General features: G+C 54.6%; 1 pseudogene; it reads left to right on the top strand.

Annotated features, from left to right (window-relative positions):
* The first annotated feature begins 5,012 nt into the window (after nt 1-5,012).
* LOC128091815 (AT-rich interactive domain-containing protein 5A-like) lies at nt 5,013-6,335 on the top strand (annotated as a pseudogene).
* The last annotated feature ends 11,781 nt before the right edge of the window (nt 6,336-18,116 follow it).

The raw sequence follows: 18,116 nt of genomic DNA, 5'->3' as shown, positions 1-18,116 counted from the left end.
TCAGTCTTTAGAGAACGCAGCAAGTCTTCAAGTTGCATCCATCCAAACTTCTGATGCTTCACGTCTGTTTCCACGTGAGCCCACGGGGGTACGTGCACAAACCCCACTGTTGGTTAGCAGGACTGGGAACCCTGCTTTGAAAACACACCCAGCGTGTTCTGGCGCTAACAGAAACACCGACAGATCTCAAATGCATTATAATCAATTCCTTCTCCGAAAATACTGGCCTGCTAACTGTTGCCCAGGATTCTAATCAGTCAGAAGCAGTGAATCCCTTGTCTCATTCACCATCTGGGCAGCACTCTCGCTTCGTCAGAAGAACAGGACGTTACACCATCCCACCTCATGGCAGAAGAGTGAATTACAGAGATACTGCAAGACTCAACTACACAAAACGCACATAACATGCAAAGAGACAGCCCGTATTCCAACAAGCTTTAGTCCCCCTGACAATTAACATCCAGACGAGCTCGTGGGTTTCAAATGTCACTGTTCGGCCAAAGAATCAGCCAGTGAGATATTCCAGCCTGCGCTTCTGATCCACCTGGTGAGGCAGCACAACAGCTTTAAGTGCCAAGGATCTGTCAGGGGCTTTAGTCTAGAAATACCGATAACCCCACCACGCAATCCCATCCTCACCGTTCTGCCAACCTGTAGAAAAAAATGGTCATGGGTAAAAGCCAAAGGGACGTGAAAAAGCCTTCTGATTTTGCTCAACAGCCACACACCATCTGCATGAGCACTGCAGAAAAATCAGCTGCCAGTCAGCTTCTGCTTCTGTATCACATCCTGACCAGAAGGGGGAAAACGCAATTCCCAGTGTTAAGAACAGCACTGACACAACAGGGGCATGGACTGGTATGCAGGCCAACAGGACAGGGACGGGTGACAAAGTGAAGGAGAGGTAAAACTCGCAGCAAAGTGCCAGCTCCTGCGGGAGGGGGAGTTCTGAAGGAAAGAGGGTAATTTGACTGGTGGGAAAACAGCACAGTGCGGAGCTCAGGGCTTAAAGAACTTAGCACTAATTAAGCAGGCAAAAAGCCATCGCTGAATGGAGACCCATCAAACACAGCTGACGTCCAAGCATTTTTGCTGGCACAGCAGCACAAAAACTTGCATTTTCCTCTGAAAACCAGCCACAGCCAAGCTTGTCCTGCCATCGAGCCAGGCACAGCACTTCTCCCATACACAACTGCAGTGAGGAGTTGGCCGGGCAGGGCTGCTTCTGCCACCAGCTCTTCCATGCACCTTTCCTGAGACACAAGCCTGTGAATGCTGACACACATGAGTAATTCTGCTCAGCTGGGTAATCCTGGGGCTTGCTCTGGCAGCCAAAGTACACGATTTGAACCAAAGGCAAAAACCTCTCATTCTATCCTTGCCAGACCTCTGGACGTAACCTGAGACTCTTGCACCTGAGAAGGGAAGACGTAATAAACGTTTTTGTCTTGCTCTCCCCATCTCAGAACTGGAAACACTGCTGAACAGCCACGCATTACAAGTTCTCAGGACAGTAAAAAGCAGCACTCAAGTTGCCACATCCTGCCCAAGACGAGTGTGCTTTTATTGGGGTAGATGAGAAAACAGAACGTGAAATAAGACCTGGACAACAAATACAGCAGATATAAGATACGAAGGTATCATCAAGGAATGTCTCACTTTTCAGTCAGCAGCTGAGCTGCCTAAACGGAGGACATGGTTTAATGGACATGGTGGTGATGGCTGCACTAGATGACTTCAGAGGGCTTCTCAGCCTTCATAGTTCTACGATTCTAAATTACACTTGAAAAAATGTTTCAACCCATTCTAACAAAACCTAGAGGAAGAATGAACACAAACAAGAAGGAAATAGTGTCAGCACTCTTAGTCAGGCGTTTTGCAGCTCCTAGCCAAGGCCCACCGAAGTCGGTAGATAAGCACATTCTTACTGCTCTAACAGCATTTCCTTTTCCAATCCTCTATTTCCCATGTGAGAGCAAAACTGGACCTCATGAGCTCAGAACCTCGTGCTGTACAGCTGAGCCTTCCACAGAGAAGCTGAAGTAGTTTCCCAGACTCCATCATACAGTCTATTATTTGCCAGCTGTGAACAGCTGTGCTCTGAGATAAAGAGCTTTCCAGCTCTCCACATCACTTACATCACTTACAACAGCATCTCAAAAACAGGCCCGACTGGGGAGAACTCAGAGCAAAAGAAGGAAGAAGTCCTGCAGGACACGGCGGCACCTGATGGCCAAACTCGTGATGTTCCACGAGGGCTGAATGAGGAGGGAGAGGGAGGAAAGGGAAACGGGCACGAACCACAGCTCTGCACACAGCTAACATGGCCCTTCCAGAGCCCTTCATGGAGAAACAGCGCGCGAACCTTCATCACCCTCATCCAGCAGGGACGAAACTGCGGAAGAGAAGAGCGGGACTTTCCCAAGATCAAAACCGCACTGTGGGAAAAGGAAAGCTCACACAACAAGTTCAACGGCCTCTCCAATGGTGCTGGTATCACCATCCCTGTTTTTCCATCAGGAAAGAAATGGGCCACCACACAGTCCCTTTTGTGACACAGCGAAGGATGCTGAACTTGGGAGTTCAGAGGAGAGGAAGGGATGGAGAGGAACGACGAGCCTAGAATCAAACCTTTGATGCGCATTTGTAGTGTTGTACAGAAACTGCACTTCAAGATGCAATGATTACTGATTTCTTAATGCTGCCCATCTTTACAGTCCCCTCAGATACATCAATCTTAGGATAATAATTATAAACCTGTCAGATCACAGAGCATTGTGACTGAGTAGAAACTTATCGCTGTCTGCTGGGAAATGACCAGTGCTCTGTTTCTCCCTCTCCAACCACAGCACAGCGTGGCAAGCAGCTACTGAAAAGTACAGGCTACTATAAAGCAAAGTTTGCCATAGCCACAGGACACACCTCCAGCCAACTTTTATTAGATGGACTCCAATTGCCACCCTTAAGACAACGCTTAATCCGTTAACGAACAAGTTCATTAGTTATTAGAATCCTTTCTATTATTTTTATCATGGTATTGCAGCAGTCACAGCACAGAGAGAGGCTCCTTCACGGGCAAGGTACTTTCACAAACCCCTCTGCACACACCATTTCTGCCTGCTGGCCTACAGTCCAATGCTTCCACAGCTAAATACTTTCATTTAGGGAAGGTTCTCGTGGAGCACTTGAAAAACCAAACTACCAGGAAGGCTCCCACTGACTTCAAGAGCAGACAGACCGAACCACTGCAGACTGGACACTGCAGAAGTTTGCAACTCACTCTAAAACAAACTCCAGTTCCCACAGCCTGTACAAGGCACAGGAATGTGGAAGATTGTCGCTTTGGTGGTTCCCACCCAGTAACATCACCTGCCTCCAGCCCCCTGCTTGACCCGAGGCATCATGCAAGGCTGCAGCCCAACACAAGTCATGGTGATCTGCAGGAGGGCTGGCTGTGAAGCCGTCGTCTCCCAGCTGCTGGCCCCAGCTCTCTGCAAGGCCTGACCCCTCAGCACAGCCATTTACACACCTGCTGGCTCCAGCCAGGAGCACAGCTCAGCTCCTTGCCCTCCTAAGGAGCACCAGCAGCCCCCAGCCTTGCTCAGCCATCACCTTCTCAGTGTGAGACCACGCGCTGCACCAGATTAGGGAACTGACCCAAGCTAAGAATGCCCTATTTCATTTTTGTCTCTTTGCTTAAAAAACAAACCTGACAGTATGACTCTGCTTATATGTGTGCCTTGAGAACAGTCATCGCTGACAGAAGGGCACGAGGACACTTGGCAGTCCTAACGTCTTCCAACAGCCTTACAGAAATCTCCCAAGGGAACGAGTGGCAGCCCACAAGTCCCGTACCATTAAAGCACGTCCAGTTTAAAACCCAGCACACACCAGGTGTTCCAGCTCCTGTGATACTGCTGGGCTGCAGTTTGCTTCAGGGCAGAGCTGCAGTTACACCTCGCTAAGCACCAGGCCCCCTCAGACCCAGGGCTGAGTCTCACTGCAAGCAGTGGGTAACAGTGCTCACAGAAACCAGGGGCAAGAATTTAAGAGGAAAGGCAAACTAGTCCTCAGCTGTAAACTGGCTGTTCTCTTCCATGCCTCAACATTTCATATACTAACGTGGGCAGTCCACATCCCTCAAGACTAAGCTTTTCACTGCCCAGATCTGGCCTCCAAGGTACAGGTCTGCTCCAATATGGGTAGAAACACGTGGAGAAGCTCCAATTGGGAACTGGGGATAAAGACCCAGGTTATTCCTGAGGAAGTCCTCCAGCTACACAGCGCAGTATCAGCACCTTAACTTCCCTTTGTCTAAAAGGCTACAATTCAATTAGTGCAGCAAATTCTTCCCTTTTCTGATAACCTCCCCTGGTCCAGCACCAACACATACCCACCACAGGAGAGCAAGAACATCCCTAATAAATGTTATCTACCAAAAAGGTGGCTAGCAAACAAAAAAAATGTGAAAGAAAGCACCCTCCAGGGTACACAGGCCACAGAAACTAAAAGCAAAGGGCCCAAAGCACAGCACTTGCCATCAGCCTCCATTAGCAGCAAAGCAGGGTTTGGGAAAACAAGGGCCTCTTCAGAGCTGCTGTAGGACAAGGATGAAATCGCAGAACTAAAAACAAAATCCCCCCACACACATGGATATTCAGAGGCAATCACGCTTCAGCTTACAGTCAGCCCACACGCATCTCACTGCAGCAGCTCTTAGAGCAATCCTGTTCACAACTGGAAATGGATTACATCATCACAGCTCCACCATCCACATCATGCAGAGCAAACTGCCAAACACCGAATCACAAAATGGTTCTTGTAAGGTACCCAACTTCAGCGTAAGGATCTGACCTATGTTATTACTGAATTATTGCTCTCACACAAGTTTCCATCACAGATATCCATCAGTGCTGACATTTTTACACCAGTGAGGCATTCTCAGATACGTATACTCTTCTTCCCCATCTTAAAGACGCATTGAGCAGATTTGCCCCTCCGGGTACCTCCTGATGGCTGCATTCCCCACCCAGGAAGACCCAACAGAGGCCCACAAGCAAGGCTGGCCAGTGGAGCAATGTGCCAGCCCCACGGCCCCGGCACATTCTCACCCTCTGGGGGGTGTCCCGGCACTCGCTGCGCCCACAATGAAGCCTGCAAGTGCCTCTTTCCCAGCTTTCACTCCAAAGGCAACCATCCCATCACGTCTCTGCTGGCCAAGAAGAAGCTGCTGGCCCAGGTGAGTGAGGCAGAGTCCTGCCACTGCCACTAACACCACTGCCTGGAGGGCAATGGGGCGGCGAGCAGAACTCACCCCAACCCAGAGCCCAGCCGGCTGGCAGCCAACCCCCACTTCAAGGAGCAGAGGAGCCTGGAGACACAAGGATTGAAGGATGCATCCAGGGGAGGCTGGAGTGAGGCAGGACCCATCGCAGTGCTCCCCTGGCAGGACAGACAGCCTTACCCAAGAGCTGAGGATGGGGGCCCTGCACCCGCTGTCTTCACCGGCTTCTTTCACGCATACTGCAATCAGCTGCTGAAACACATCAGCTGCCACCCCTTTGGGGGATACTTCTCCAACTTGAAGGATTTCCTGGAACCACAACCCGAGGACATGGAGGACGACTGGGAGCAGCCCAAAACCTGTGAACCAAAGCGTGGAGCAGAGAGAGCCCGCAGCCAGCCACCTCTGCTGCTGTCAAAGCCTGCTGGGTGCCCCCTGGGGCCGGCTTCAGCCCACTGACACACAGCCCCACACCACCCCCAGCCAAGTGGAACAGGACGAGGCAGCCTTGGGCCTGCAGGCTGTTTCCCCCTTGGTCCGTGAAACTGAAGGCAGGGGCAAGGGCACTGGCTCACCCAGGGGATACCAAGAATTGGCCCAACCCAAAGCCATCACTCCCACACCCAGCTATGCCATTCCACTCACCCCAGTGCCTCAGCCCAAAACACTTATAAGGGAGAGATGCTGCATTTCCTGATCAACTTCAGCAACCCTCTGGAGCACCTGAAAAATCAGGCAGCCCCACCAAAGCCACCTCTCTCCATTATCTCCATTATTCCTGCTTTCCCCAGCCCTGCGATAACCAGCTTGCACAGCCCTCCAACCCCACGCACCACCAACATCCCACAAGGGCTCACTGCAGCACCAGCTCTACCCCGCAGCAACGTGGCACAGCCAGCACTCCTACAGCACTCCACACACCTCTGCTTCCCACTGCAACGCCAAGCTGCTGTCTTGCTCTGGATCAGCCCTGGCCCCTCGGAGAGGCGGGCAGCGGGATGCCACAGCACTGGAATGCTGTCAGAGCTGCTGTGCCCCATGGCCAAAATGAGCTGGACCGTGTCATTTTTTAAAAAGATAAGGGAACAGAATGAGCTGCAGAGGTTTTCTTGCTAGAGATGCTGTGCCCCTGGGCAATTTTGTAGAGCCAGTGCAGACACACAGTGGATGTTCCCACCTGGCCATGCTGTGCCCAGGATGTCCTGCAGCTCCCTGCCACAAAGCCCCTGCTCCCTCCTACAAAACCATGCCATTTTAGTTCTCAAGTATGCTGCCTTATAGCAGGGGCTACTGAGGTTATAAAGGGCTCAGGGCAGCAGCAAGCATCCATGGGAAGCACACTGGCTGCTCCGAAAGGGGTGCTGGAGAGCAGCATCCAAAACATCCTCCAGTGTGCACCGCAGAAAGGCATTACACGTGTGGCAGTGTCCAGGCACGTTTTGCCCCAAGAGCCCTGACACCAAAATGCACAAAAGTGACTCCAGCACACGAGCAAGGACGTGGTCACAGGGCTCAAGTCGTTCCTCAGAGACTGTGAGCAAGGGCAGGAGAGCAAAATGAGAGACGCCATGATCCTCAGGGTATCTCAGCCTCGCAGAGAAATTGTGACTACAAGCCTTGGAGATACAGCTGGGCTGCTTAAGAACACTGAGCATCCACAGCTGACCCACACCTCGATGAGTCGTGTCCACAGCTGATGTCCACAGCTCCCTCAGATGCTAGAGTCAAGCTCAGGCTCACCCAGGCTGGGTCTATCCCTGAACTGCTCCCTTTTGCAGTGAAAGCTGGCAAAGCTGGGCCCATGGCCACCTCGTGAGCTGGTTGCAGGGTCCCTCAGTCAAGCACAGGGCAGGAAGGAAGCTGAGACCCTTATAAGACCTCTATAGCTGAGACTCTTACAGGTCATTTCCAACCTTGTGATTCCATGATTCTGTGATTCAGTCAGTTCCTTGCTGCTCACTCCCATCAGAAAGGTCCACGCACTCCTTGGGAAGCACAATGTCACCTGGGGAAAAGAGAAAGCAGGAACAGGCCATGCAGGTGGCTGTCACCCAGCAGAAGGCCAGATCCTTCCGCCTGATATCTACTCCTCTTTCCAGTCCTGATGTGGCCCAGAGGATGCACAAGTATCGGTGCTTAGCAGCAGGACTCAGGGAAGGATCTGCAGAATCGGAGCTGATTCAGCTCTCCAGCCTGGCAAAGGAGCAGAGCCGTAGGGCTGCCATGAGCTGCAGGACTGCCCTGCTGTCATTGGGGTGGTGAACCTGAAACCAGGTGGCTGGCAAAGTCCCGTCTTGCTGACTTATCCACAGAACCCCAGGGAAAGAGAGACAGGCCCTGGGCTGAGAAGGGCTTGGGATACTGGTCCAGGAAAAGGGCGCAGCTCACAATCGTTGCTCAGCATCTCCACAGGACCACTACTCACCATCAGGATGCTGTGAAGTCCAGAGCACAAGGCAGTGCTGAGACAGGGAGGTCACAGCAAGTCCCCCAAAAGCTGGGCAACACCTGCAGGTGGCACATGGACAGTGCAGGACGGGTGGTGCAGTGGAATTGCCAGGTCACAGCCTGAACCACTGCGTGAGCACACGAGTACCTCGAGCGGGGGAGCCTTCCTCTCTCTCCATCTCAGCAGTGCTCCCAGCAGCACACACACAGTCAGTCTGCACAGCTCTCCCCCCCCACCCCTCAGCCCCCTCTCACCTTTCAGCACACCGCAGTTCAAACGCAGAAGGCTGCATTCCTCAGCTCACCACTTTCTGCCAAATTGTAGCTGGGAGGGATGAGTCGATTCCTCTTTCTTTGATATCCTGTTCTATAGCTCCTCTATCTCAAATCAAGGCTCTGTCATCGCCTTGTTTGCTTTACAGGTGGGAAGGGGCAGAGGACGTCTGTAACAATCAGAATGATCGGTGCAGTGGAAGGAGGTGTAACCACAAAGGGACTGGCACAACAGATGGTGTTACAAAGAAAAAGGAAAAGTGCTCACCTGTCCCTGAAGATCCAGGCTCACAGGGAAAACTCCACAAGGGAGGGATCTCCAACCAGAGATCCTGGCCCAGTGCAGGGTCAGCCCTTCAGTGAGGTCTAAGAGAGGGGCAGCCAGGCTCCACTCATTCCATCATACAACTGAACTGCCCTCACCTGGGCTCCCAGGGCTGACTGGGTCCTTTCCCCAGATGCTCCATCAGTGCTTCAGGCCCTGACTCAACACTCACCAGACAGCATTTCTCAACAAATAACAGCCAAAGCGGGAAATGGTTATTCCCCTGCTCTCTTCCAACTGCCCGCAACAATCCCACCTCTGCTGTGCTGGTTGGCAGAGCTGACAACAGGATCTTCTCACGAGCCAGCAGGATGAGGAAGTGAGCAGAGTTTTTGGAAACGGGCCTGCTGTCAGGGTGGGAGTCTGGGCCTGCCCCAGCACCATGCATTGTGGTGGCAAAGGCGTTGCAGTCAGTGGAGAGCTGGTGGAGGAGAAGCTTGGATGCCTGGCAGTTTGAAGGGACATGAGGTAGCTGCACCCATCACAGCCACGGGCAGCGCAGACAGATGGCCATCAGACATGACGTACAGGGTCTTCATGACTGGAGCTTCAGGGGATGGCCGTGGTCACTGTGGAGAAGGGAAGAGTGTGGTCAGCAATTGTGGAGACAGGGCACCTACCCTGGGCAGCAGCCCCTGCTTCTGTAGGGGTTCCAGGCTGCACAAAACACCCTTTGTCTCATTTGCTCTTCAGAGTGACTCAAAATCGAACCCCAGCACTGTCAAAGCCTGTGCAGAGCACAGCAAAGGAACCCAAAACCTGTCAGCTCCCTTCCCAGACCCCTCACATCACTCAAAGACCTCTCTCTCCCTTCAGCAATCCCACCCTCTCCCCAGGGGGCTGGGACCAAAGGGCTCTTCCTTGGTCAAGAACTCTCCATCCAACTCCCAGAGCTCTCCCACAGCTCCGGCATCTTCAGCTTTGTCATACCAGCAGTGAAGTGCACGCACCCACCTGCCACAGCTTCGCAAGAACGCACAACTCCCTGCTGAATTACCTGATGGGCCAAGTATGTCAGACCAACAGAAAGAAAAGAAGAACAAACAACCGAGAGATGGAGAAAAAGGCCCTTAATAAACCAAGGACCTTGGGGCTCTCTCATCTTATTCACTGGGACGGGCAGACCCTTGGGAAGGAAGGGCACTGGGCTGCAAAAAGCCCATCCATACAGTCACTGATCCTGGGGATGGGAAACGATGGGGATGGGAAGGATGTCTGGGTACGAAAAGGCAAAGCACGGCAAGCCGGGGGGAAAGGGGCTGAGCCCAACGGTCACAGAGCCCCCGTGGGGGGAGGGGCTCCCCCAACTGCCACTCTCCAGCTGTCATGGCAGGTAAGGCAGCAGCTCCCCCTGCTCTGACGCTCCAGCTGACCCCAGCGCCCCACATCTCACCCCTGGGACCCCACATCTCAGCCCAGAGCCGCAGAAAACACCCCTGTGACCCAGATCGCACCCCAGCACCCCAGATCCCACTCCTGTGACCTGGATCCCATCCCAATGCCCCGGCTCTCAGCCCAGCGCCCCGTCTGGCATTTCCCCACAGAGAGATTCCCTCGAGCGCTGACGGTGCCTCTGACACCCGACGCCACTTTCTTTGACGCGACTGTGCCGCCACCGGACCCCGCCTGGATGCAGCCCACCGTCCGCGGACCGATGCCGGTACCCCCCCAACCCTTCCCTGTCCCCACTGCCACCCACCTGGCACCTCAGCCCTCTGTCTGGCCCGGGCTACCAGGTGCCTGGGGACAGGCAGCGCAGCTCCCACCCGGGGGGCCGACCCCAGTCCTGGCTCAGCTGCCACCTGTGGGCCTGACCTCAACTGCAGGGCTGCACTTACCGGTGCTGCTGCTCCTACCTGGGGGGCTGCACCCAGCTACGGCTCCCCCCCCCGCCCCTGCTCCCTGCTCAGGACGTCCCCTGTCTGCAGGGACGCTGCCAGCCCAGCGGCCGATGGGGCTGTGGCCTGGGGCCGTGCCCCTCCACGCGGAGCCCCCGCAGCCCACAGGCACCTACCTGCCACAGGCCCCCGGGCGCCCCGGCCCCTCCCCAGCTCTTTTGCAGGTACCCTCCCTGCAGGAGCAGGTGCTCCCCGGGCCCTGCACCCTGCCCACCACCTGGGAGCCACCGATGGAGACCTTCCAAGATGCCGTGCTGCTCTCGGAGGAACAGGGGCACCCAGCGCCCACCGACGTGTGCCCCCACCCTGCCACGGCTCCGCTCACCTGCAGCACTGCCTCGCTGCAATCAGGCCGTGAGTTCAGGGGCTGCAGGGCAGGCGGCAGGCTGTCTACTCCACGGGGCTGTGGGAAAGCTGGCACCGCCCCACTGGGGATGCTCTTGCTTTTCCAGCAGCCACAACGAGCGCAGACACCCCGGAGGAAATCGCCGAGGACATCGCTGAGCTCCTGACGTGGATCAACCAGGGTGAGTCTGGGGGCAGCAGAGCTGGCGGGGGGGTGCTCGCACCCAGTGGGCGCGGGAAAGCTGGCAGTGCCCCACGGGGGATTTTCTTGCTTCTTCAGAAGTGACAGCCAACCCAGGCATCCTGCACGACACCGCAGACATGGACGATCTGCTCACGTGGATCAACAGCGGTGAGTTTGGGAGCAGCACAGCTGCTGGGGGCTGTCTGCTCTGAGTGGCTGGGGGAAAGCTGGCATTGCCCCACTGGGCATTTCTTCCATTGCCCAGAAGACAGACCCAGCACCAACAGTCTTGCCGGCCATGTGGAAATCGACCGTTTGCTCACCTGGATTGAAGGTGAGTTTGTGGTCTGCACAGATGACCGGTGGGTGTCTGCACCAAGCGGGGGTGGGAAGGCTGCCATCATCGTTCCGGGGGATGTTCTGCTATTCCAGAAGCTGTGAGTGCTCTGGACAGCTGCAAAAGGGAAGAGCTGACGCAGCGCACCACGGCCACAGAACCACCGAGCGCACGTGCCTCCAGCAGCCTCAACTCCTCTTCCATCACAGAGCTGCCTCACTCCCCCAGGGCCAGCCGGGAGCTCAGCAGCGACACAGATGCTGAACCTGGGCTCCTCAACAACTCACTTGGGCACCAGGCAGCATCCCCTCAGCTGCCCGTGCCAAGCGCCCTGGCTGCTCCCACACCGCCATCGCCAAACCATGCACACCTGATGGAAGAGGTGCTGCGAAGGCAGCCCCGGGTGATTCTCACCCGCCTGGCACTGCCCAGCCCACTGCCTTCCCCCACACCTCCATCGCCCAGCACTGCACACCCGATGGCAGAGGTGCAGCAGAGGCAGCCCCGGGTGGTTCTCCCCCGACTGGCACTGCCACCCGGCTGCATCTCCTGCCGGCTGGCAGACCAGCACCACGGGGACAGCACCGAGCCAGCCAAGCGCCCCGTGCCTCCTCTGCTGCGCACTGGGCGGCTCGTGGAAGAGGCGCCGCACAAACAGCCCCACGTGCTGCTCAGGCACCTCGCACTGCCAGCCGGATGCATCTCCTGCCGGCTGGCAGACCAGCACCACGGGGACAGCACCGCGCCGCCCACCAGCCCAACGCCCGCCTGCTCCACCACCAGAGGCCAGAGCACCGCGCACAGGCAGCACGCTGGCAGCATCCCAGCCACAGACAGGAAGCTGCCACGCTGCCACCGTGCGCCACGCCACAAACGCCGGCGCTAGGCCAAGCTGCCGCTGTCAGCACGGCGGCCAGCACGAGGACTCGGGACGCTTTCTGGGCACAGTGCAAACCAGCAACAACCCTGCCAGCAGCAGCAGCAACACCAACAAACCAAGGAAAAGAATGCACCGCCAGGGCAAAGCACAGATGCCCACCCAGTCTGGAGCAGGCCAGAATCTTAGCATCCGTGCCTGGGAGGAGGAAAGGGTAGCTACTAGGTGTGCTGCTTCCTCCAGCACTGATGCAACTGCCTGGTCGACAGCCCAGAAGGAGCCTGAGGCTGCCAGTCAGAGCAAAGCATCTCTCTGGAGGAAGCCAAAGCACTTGCAGTCATGCCAAGGAGGAGGGAAGGGTAGCTACCGGGCACGGATCTCGCCTGCCAGCAGAGGGGGAAGGAATTTTGTGGGGTGGCAATTCTGGGTCAGAAATTGAACTCTGATAATATTGTACTCCAAAATTGCTGGAATTGGGAGGAAGGAATTGCTGGCGTGGGATTTTAGGGAGGCTGGGAAGTTTTTTGGAGGGGGAAGAAAATATTGGTGGGAGGGAGCAGGGGGGGCTGTTAGGGGCCCCTGTTGTTAGGGGTGGGAAATGGTCGGGAATATTGTCATTTATGCACTGTTTTGTACATTTCACTATTAAATGTTCTGCGTTCCCTTTGCTACACCTCTGCCTGCAGTCGTTCATGCAGCACCAAAGCCCCCCCAGGTCCCCGTGCCCATCTCTGGGGATGCTGGGGTGGCTGCAGGCAGCCAAGAGCTGCCGCTCCTCCAGCTCCTCCAGGCTGAACATCTCCATCGGGGGCACCGACTTTGCACAAGGAGAGTCGAGGCAACGCCGAGAGGCAACGGGAGCTGACTGGGGAACTGCAAAGAGCACCAGGGGGCGTGGAGAGCTTTGCTCAGCACTTGTGGGGTTGGGGGGCTCAAACGGTACCCAGGTGGCACATTTTCACCTCACTGACTTCCTGTTCTCCAACATCTCACCCAAGGCATTCAACAGGCCCTTTTTTCCAATGGGGGCAGACTCTCTCCTTGCGGCTGACCTTCCCCCCCCACCTCCCCAGGCTGCCCATCTCCCCCCTGGGCGCTGTGTTCCCCGCATTCCCACCCTGAAGCTGTCGCTCAGTGACACCTTTGTCACCCACACACTCTCCGTGGGTCCTGAGGAGGGCTGGGTGGTGTCCCGTGAAAGCAACCCCAGGGACAGCTCTGCTCCCGAGCCCTGGAAGTCACAGCTCCTGGAAAAACACCTTCAACGCTGCTTCATCTCATCACCTTGCCACTCCACCGGGGCGCTGGGTGGAAGCCAGCTGCTTCCCCTGCTGTCTCCACACTGGGCTCGCCTCTCTCCCTGCTCCTCACCCAACATCCAGGACTGCTTTTTACCATGCCCTTGCTGAAGAGCACACAAGCTACGCAAGCACACCGCTCTCCCTACGAAAAACATGGCTCCTAGGCACCTGCACTGCAAACCGATAAACAGGCGTTCAAGTCTCACAGGAATCACAAAAACTGAAAACATACCCCAGGCCCCTGTTTAGCAGTAATGCTTTGCTGAATTTGGGCCCACACTATGATTCCAACTCGTCACCTTCCTGCCTTCCAACTGCCTGCACTGTGCTCTGAAGCCACGATCCAATGCCTTAATGCCCTTATGTAACAGCATCCACTTCATCAAACACAGAGGAAGGAACGTCTCAGGAATGTACATCACACACCAGCCAGGCTGCTAAGGACCGGCAACTCTTCTGGGACAGCTTCATCAAACCTTTCTGGATCAGCCTTGCTATCACACACAACTCGTCCCATTACTGCTTTGAGGGCTCAGAGCCTGAACTCCACTAAAAGGCCACCTGTCATCACAAAATCAGGCACACCTGATACAACCACACCACTAAGGCTGCTCTGCTCAACTCCACTGCTTCCCAGTGCTCGCTTAAAAAATAAAATCCACCCAGAGCATCAAACACCAACACGGTTCAGTGGCACAGCCCAGCACAGAGCTGCGATCCCAAAGCCATTATAAGGTTTTATAACAGTGCTGTGTGGGACGATTCAACTGCTTCAAGCTCAAACATGATGCAAGGGATTGATTAATCCGTACATCTCAGTGACCTCCAAACCTGATGTCTTGGAAAAAATGAACAGAACAGACCATCTCAAAGAGCAGATATTCAATCTACACAACTTAATCCAGCAGGCAGTCCTGTGGACAAATTCTGTGCTGGCAGCAGAGTCTTTTTACGACCATTGGGAACATTCCCAGTAACAGAGCTACCACAACTTGGGCACTAAATACACAGACCCACCTGGGACAACAGCAAGTAAAGAAGCAACTTACCCTCCTCCCCTTATCCAACTTCACTCTCACATTTACAAGTGAAACTGCAACGTTAACTGCCATGAAAACATGAGGGGATAAAAAGTCATCTGGTATTTTCCAGGTAAGCCACCAAGATCACAGAAACCCAAGTTGTAAGCGTCCACAAGGATCACCAAGTCCAACCTGATGCTCCAGGAAGGACAACCCAAACGCAGATGGTCTTTCAGCTGCAGCAGCTCAGGACCAGGCCCACAGCCCTGGGGAGCCTGGCCACAACCACTGGTACCAGATGCAGCAAGCACAGGGAGCAGGCAGGTAGGCACAGCAAGCAGCAAAGACCAACCTGAGAGGGGGCCTGCTTACAGAAATCAACCCGGGGCCTGCCTACACAAAGCCCACACCTTTCACTCCAGTAAAGCTCCACCATTTGGACAGCCAAAACACAAACTGCCATTTCACTTCTCATGGCTCTTCCCTGAACTCCCAAACAAACAGTTACTTCACGTCCCCTATCGCACTGCAACTGCTCACAATCAATCATCAAGATCATATCTTGCACCAACCACATAAGCAGCTCACTTCTGCTTGGTGCCAATGACATCCATTCCCACTGCGTCCCTTCATGTTATGAAAATCACAGCCGGCTTTCTGACAGCCTCCTGCGTGATTCCCCCAAAAGCACCCAGCACTTCTTCTGAAGAGGGAAAGAAAGGAAGGTTCATGGAAACAGGCACACAAGGCTTGCAAGAGATGCACTGCTCCACATCACAGACAGGACCACCAAAGCGCCGAAACACAGTTTATCACTAAAGGAAATATTTCAGAGCGTAGTCACAATTTCCGCACAAGCTGTAACGATTCAGCATGTGCAGTTTTCTGATCGTTCAGTAGCAGAAGGCAGATGCTCGCACACATCAATCAGCAAGCACTTGGATGAGCCAGCCCTCCGGTTTTCACAAGGACACACATGGTTACTGCCGGCTCTGACAGCTTACCAGGAGAGGCTGCAGTTCATCAACGTGGACCTCATTCCTCCTATCAGCAGCTACTCCTGAACTGACCTTCATTCATACAGTGACACCACCAACTTCCAGCACCAGCTCACCTGCAAAACACAGAAAAGAAAGTGGGACAACAGCCAAAACAGACAAAATATGTTTTAACATTCACTAACAAAAAAAGCAACGACAATACAGATGGGCAGCTGCAGCAACACTGCAGTATGTAAAGAAACAGAAACCTGGCTTGGAGGCGACAGGCCCCCCCCCTTTGGAACAGAGCTGACAGCACCCCCCCTCACCCCCCTCTTGGCCCAGAGCCGACAGCTCCCCCCCCTTTGCCCCCCCCCCCCCCCCTCCCCCCCCCTTGGGCCCAGAATGGCCCAGAGCCGACAGCCCATCCCCCCCTTATGCCCAGAGCTGACAGCAACCCCCCACCCCCCCATCCCACCCCCTCCTTTGGAACAGAGCCGACAGCACACCCCTCCCCCCCATCTTGGCCCAGAGCAGCCCAGAGCCAACGGCTCCACCCCCTTTAACCCCCCTCTCCCCCCGCCCCTGTTTGGCCCAGAGTCGACGACTCCCCCCCTCCACCTCGCCAACCCCCCTCGACCCCCCCCCCCCCCCCACCCGTTTTGCCCAGAATGGCCCAGAGCTGACAGTTTCCCCTACCTCCCCCCCCCCGGCCCTCCTTCCCCCCCCTTCGGCCCAGAGCCAACAGCTCCACCCACTCCACCCCTCCACCTCGGCCCCCTCATCGACCCCCCCCCCCCCCCCCTTCCAAACAGAGCCCACAGCACCCACGGCACCACCCCCCCCTTGCCCGTGTGTGACAGAAGGCACAACACAAAAAGCAAATTAGAAAGAAAGCCATCACACACCTAGCAGCAGAAGCACCAGAGCAACAGCAATACATTACAGAGGCACAAAAAGCACTGCTCACCATCTCCAAGGATTCACCCACACAACAAACTCCACAGCACAGAAGCTGCCAGAAGCAAACCCTTCCCCCTGGCCACTCAGCCCCTACAGGAGCTCCAGGAGGGGCAGCCAGGCTCCGCCCCTTCCAGCCACCGAGCTCCATTGCCTTCAGCTGTGCTCCCAGGGCTCACCGGCTCCTTTCCTCAGCTGCTCCCTCGCTGCTTCAGGCTGGGATTCAACACTTCTTCGACAGCAGAGCAAAGGAAAAAATCGCAAAGCAAAGCTAGAGACAAAATCCAAACAACAAAGAAAGCTTGCAGGATGCTAGGAAATAACAGAAAAGCACAGGCAGAAGGCACAAGGCAGGGTTATGTCTGCGTGTCTGTCTGCAGGAAACAGCTGCAGATGTTCAGTGCTGCTCCATGCACCCATCGCAGACAGCTGCACACAACAGGGCTCCAGCAGCACTCACAGCTCCTGTCAGCTGCACTATTAAAGCCAGCTGACAAACTTCCAATTCCGTGTTGCAAGTGCTTTAAAGAGAGAAGCACTGAAGCTGGCAAACGCACCATGGCTCCAGATAACAAACACCAAGTCCAATGGCACTTCAGGCAATCAGCATCCTTACATTACGCCACCTCTTTTAGTTTACCCAGAGAGGCTTCTAGCTCCTTTACAGCTTCTTCTCATTCTTGGGGTTGGAAAAACCAAGGGAAAAATGTTGAAATGGTGCCCAAACCCGTTCAATTTTCACTTCATCCCGACTTTGCCCTGCAGGTGGGGTTTTGTTTTCCTTTTTGGTGTTGCTCAACAGGTGACTAAAGTGACTGATGCAGCTTTGAAGTTGAATCGTTCCATCAAACATGCTGGTTTTCTTTGAAATCTCTCCCTGAAATCCATTAATTTGTGCCTACACTGTAGGAGGGATTTTACGAGCCCAAGCTGACTCTAGGTTTGGATTCAGCTGTCACTCCTTTCTCCCCCTGAGAAACACAAGATCTGCGCCTCGCTGCCAGTGTCAGAACAGACCTGGGGCCCAGGGAAAGGAGCCAGAGAGTGTTTCCTCTGCTGCACGTTTGATTCCTCGCCAAGTGAAAACAGTCATGTCTTCGAGGTTTGAGAACAGCTCTCTGAATTCAGTGACACAAACTTCTGCAAAGACTTCATTCTTACTTTCACGGTTTGGATTTTCACTTCTGTCTGACTGCCTGCTGGGCTCTCGTCTTCAGCTCTGCTGCCACTGCCCCAGGCGGATGGGGAAGGAACCTGCAGGGGGTGTCCTGGCGTTTTCTCCCCAGCAGTGGGTTGATTTTCCAAGTAGTCACACGTTCACTTTCCAGTTCAGTCTCACCTATGATGCCTACTGCAAAGAACAAAAATTAGTGGAAAGCAGATGATGATGTAGCTTAATGTGGACACAGTTTCCAGCACGTACATTATAATGTACCCTAATGCATAACCAATGAATACACAAATGTTATAATTGAGAAATACCCAGGAGAGTTAGGCTAAATCAGATTATTGCAACAAAAGGATAATAAATGGAAAATGTCCTGTCCTCTGGCTGCCGCCTCTTGCCTTCTGCAGGCCTTCTTTGACACCTATGAAGCTTTAGTGAGGCTGCATCAGTGTGAAACACCGGTAAGCTGTGGAGCTGTGAAGGGGAGCCGTGGCTCCAGGAGCTCAGGAGGGGCTGTGCGTGCTCTTCAATGTGCGTGCAGTCTGCTTGTGCTATGGCAGAAGGGCTCTGACAGCTGGGGCCGTGTTTGTGTGGTCAGGAAAAGTGGATATGAACACTTCTCCCTTCGGAAAGATTGAAAAACAGAGCCTCTCGTTGCTGCTTACTGGATGTTTTTCATCTTTAGAAACACAGGTGTTTGAATCATGCTGTTTT

The sequence above is a fragment of the Tympanuchus pallidicinctus genome, unplaced genomic scaffold (assembly GCF_026119805.1).
Source record: "Tympanuchus pallidicinctus isolate F22 unplaced genomic scaffold, pur_lepc_1.0 scaffold52, whole genome shotgun sequence".
NCBI classification, from domain to species: domain Eukaryota; kingdom Metazoa; phylum Chordata; class Aves; order Galliformes; family Phasianidae; genus Tympanuchus; species Tympanuchus pallidicinctus.
This window is presented reverse-complemented; position numbering and strand designations above follow the sequence as displayed.